Below are 4,328 nucleotides of genomic sequence, written 5' to 3' on the forward strand. Positions count from 1 at the left end.
ACTGAGACGATTTGAACGTTACACTCGAAGTTGGTATTTGGCCGCCGAGTGACACCTCACATGCCGCTCGAAGAGCGTGACAACCATTAGCACATTAACACATGCAATGCAAGTGACAATCACTTTTTTAATAATATTTATATTTATAAAATAATAAAATTGCTCCTCTATCAACCTTATAATAACAAAACAAAAAAACCTGAATAAAAATACGAAATGCCCCTTGTTGTAAATGAAAGAAAACTCTACTTTTAATAGTATTTAAGTTATTTTAATATCCTGCGTTTAAAAGATTTTGATTCTAAAAGCATTATAATTATTTTATATTGCATTATAAATGTAAAAATATTGAACTGCCCCATTTAAATTTGACACCAACTAATGAATCCTTACGAAATTATCGAATTACCTTCAATAACTAGTTATCTGGTTCTAAGTTAGAAGTAAATTAGATGTTTCATCGTGAATTGCTACAATAAAAACAATTGTGTCTTTTAGAATTTCTTACCGTAAAGCATAAAAAAGACATGTCTATAAATTATAGGGGTAACATTAAGAAATCTACAGCTATAAAAGTAGGAATATTGATGAATCTGCAAGGATAAAAACGTATTTTACCCTTTTATAAAAAGAGAGGGAATTAATAGAGCCCTTCAAAGCTGCATTTATTTGCAGGATTGGCCATTAAAAGTATTAATAAATACAAGAGGGGTGCTCAAAACCAGCATATGTGACGTGGAAGGTGTTGACATATTTATGTACTAGATAGTTCCAGGCTTAAAAACAGAGTCATATTCTAAAATTAGATTCATTGTTTTGTCTATTTTAGTTATTTTTTTATTTACCTTAAGATTTTAATTAGTTTTTTTTATTTATCTTTAGACTCTTTTAATTGGATCGGTTTTAGGATTTTTATATAAATAGTTAAAGTATTTTTTATTATTCGGACTATTATTTCAAGCTTTTATAAAATATATATTAAATAATTTTCTTTATTCTTGTACGATGTTAAGATGTAAGCTTAGAGGTTTACAACCCTGGTTTTTCTCTTCACTGTACGAGATTAGGTCTCCAATTGAAGGATTCAGACAAAATTAAGAGCTCAAAATCATTCCACAACCATTTTCCCGATTTATTATTTTCATAGTAACAACAACAGAAGTGTGAAAATAAATAGAATGGTTATCCCCGAACAGCATCCACTTGGTCCCAAAACTTATAAAACCAGTGCAATTCTTCTTGTTTAATCTAAGGATACATGTTTTAGACCACCACTAGTTTTCTCTGCATGCTATGTCATGGGTTTGATTATTTTTAAAAAATTAAAAATTTTATTTAGATCTTAATAAATTATTTGGTATTGTTATTATACTTGATTCTGGGATTAATTTTGAATTCTCTTGACTCTCAATCTAATTTTAATTTAAAATTAACTATGTAAAAGTTGTCATAGTATAATTTAGTTGATGAGTCATCCTTTAATTTTAATTAAATTCCACCTAATTTGTATGTATTTGATATATTATATTATCCCAACCTAGTTGGATGATTATATTATTAAATTTATGATCAGCTCGATCGATGTAGTTTAAGTTTTTTTTTTTTTAGTTTAACGTGGGTGTTCAGTTCAGTTTACGCGCACTTCGACTAATCTCACGAGCCCTGAAGTTAACGACCATGTAAGCCTCCAATGGTCATCATATGAACAACCACAGGGCTCGAACCTGAGACCACAGAGGGAGCAAACCTCTTGATCCCAAACTCTTATCACTGGACCACCACCTAAATGGTTAATGTAGTTTAAGTTTAATAGTATTTGTAGGAGGCCTGAAATTTTAGCTTTACTAATCCTAAAAAAAAATACATGATCAAAGCAGTTAACACTTTCCAGATGTGCTAGAGAGGTTCCTCGAGCTCCTGTAGAATAAGCTCAACTCTTCAATGCTGAACCTCTTGATATCTACCCAGTCAACAGGAACTTAAGGAAATCTACGTTAAATGGACATCATAAATTGGCCAAGACAAGATTGTAGTCCCAAGGCAAACCATCACTTGTCAAGTTCCTTAAAAGAGAAATCCCACATTACTAAAGCGTTAATTTCAGCAAATGAAGAGCTGCTATGAACATTTTCAAAACACGCAGCGGCGGTGAACACAGAGCGGCGAGCTATTCCTTCACCTTTTACTAAAGAAAACCGTGTGCTCGCCGCTGCGGCAAATGCCAACTTTTGAAGGGTTTTCCCATGGTGAGCCCAGCAGAGCAAGTTCAACTTTTATTTAAGGCTCTTTTCCTCTGGAATTATGGGGTTTCTGGAATTATGCCACGCCTAAGTAATTTCTTTAGGACGTTGAATATTAGTAGTAAAATTAATTTCCTTCGGCATGATTGATTGAGATAGCAAGCAAATAAAACCTTTTGCCTTAAAGATATGAGGTGCTTGTGTGGTTCAAAATTTAAGTTCATAGACCATCTTCCATGCGTTCTTCCCATCTGATTGTGCTAATAAATATAATATAAATATAAATTGTACATGAATTGATGAATGGAATTTCATTATCGAAGAGGGAGAAGGGAAAAATAATAGGAGCCAAACCCTCCTTACGAAGCTTAACAAACTCGAACACGGATCATAGCAAGTCCTAGCTACAACACAAACCATGGAAGTGAGGCTGGGTACTGGTAAGATTACATACAAAAGTTCCTTTAAGTTAATACTTGACTGTAAAAAAAATAGATAGGCTCAAGAATGTTACTAGTAGGGAGACATCTAGCATTTCTTTCCTTTCAAATGAAGGACAAAGAAGAGCAGCAAGCAATTTTAAGAAGTGTGGAAAGGAAAGATTTCTTTTGCAGATTAATGTTTGCCCACCTGAATTCACATTATTGAACCAAGCCCATTCTACTTCTCGACTTCTTCTCCTTGACTTCGCTGATGCGGTAGCTATGGAGAGACGACCACCTCTAGCGAGGAAGACTAATAGGATTTAGGACATGCATGGTGGTGGGTGAGGGATAATAATGTGTTTGAATTGTGGTAGTTTTTGTGGTTGTGGTTGTTGTTTAAAAAAAGTTGTTTTCTAGAAGTATTTTTGGTTGAGGTTGATTTGGTATTTATATATGTTTTGTTAAAACTGTGATTGAAATTAAAATTGAATAAAAAATAGTTTAATGTGTTTGGTTAAAAATACCTTTTAAATTGAGATTATAAAATAATTAAAAAAGATATATATTAATTTTGATGTGTTTAATTTAAATATTGTAAATTTAACTACTACTATTACATCATTAAATAAATAATATTTTATATCAAATATTTTTTATTGTTCCATTAACCTATCTACAATTCCATCATGTACAAAATTCATCCGATAAAGACTATATTTTCATGGTTTTTTTAGCGTGCAACAAAATCAGGTAAAATATCATCAGAAACAAAATTGAGATTGCAATCAAATTCTGCAAATGCTATGTCATCATGCGATCTCCTTCTAATTTATGTAGTGTCATTGAATAATATTAAATACTAATTTTTCGAGTAAAATATAATTTAAAAAAAATTAGATTTTTTTTACTTGGTCGGACTCGATCCAATACATTTAAGTTTGGACCGAACCCGATCTAGACATGAACAGTTGAGATGTTCTTCATTGTTCACATAAAAAGATGAACAATACAGAATGAATTAATTTAATACGCAGACATGCGGCACTAAAGGAGAAGGATATTGATACTGCTTTCAGGTAACATGCGGTCAAAACATAAATTATAATGGATTCCACACATAATAATTAACGTTTTATATTTTATTAAATATTTTATTTATGTGATTTATTTTAAAAATAGAAACAGCCATATAAACAAACACTCTCAAACTGATGGGCACAGACGAGAATGCAAGACTCGAAGCAGCTAAACATTGCTAAGGATTTATCCCACATCGCTAAAGAGAGAATCCACCAAATGAAGAGCTCCTTTTTAAAGCAGTCCACAACAGAGTAGTAATTCACGCAGCCGCGCGGTGAGCACATAGCGAACTATTCTTTCGCCTTTTACTAAAGAATACCGTGTGCACGCCGCAGATAGCGGCATACGCTAATTTTTTAAAGGGCTGTCCTCTCTGGCTAAGCCCTGCATTGCTAGTCCAAAGCTTCATAAATTAGTATTTGACACCTAAAATGTGATAACGAGCGGGTGGAAAAGGGGCATCGGTAGTTTGGGAAGAAAGAAATTCTTGTCTTTTTTAACTGGATTCTTTGATGCAATGCTTGTCATTGGTAGAATTAATAAAATTCTTTTACATGTTTTTAAGGATTTTTCTAAATCCAAG

The 4,328-nt window shown here is 32.5% G+C and overlaps 1 non-coding gene across 1 annotated transcript; it reads left to right on the plus strand.

The window, feature by feature from the left end:
• Positions 1-4,010: 4,010 nt before the first annotated feature.
• Positions 4,011-4,126, plus strand: LOC112326347 (U5 spliceosomal RNA). The gene has a single exon (XR_002979983.1). It is a non-coding gene; the product is annotated as a U5 spliceosomal RNA (small nuclear RNA).
• The last annotated feature ends 202 nt before the right edge of the window (positions 4,127-4,328 follow it).

The sequence above is a fragment of the Populus trichocarpa genome, chromosome 1 (assembly GCF_000002775.5).
Source record: "Populus trichocarpa isolate Nisqually-1 chromosome 1, P.trichocarpa_v4.1, whole genome shotgun sequence".
In the NCBI taxonomy this organism is placed as follows: Eukaryota; Viridiplantae; Streptophyta; class Magnoliopsida; order Malpighiales; family Salicaceae; genus Populus; species Populus trichocarpa.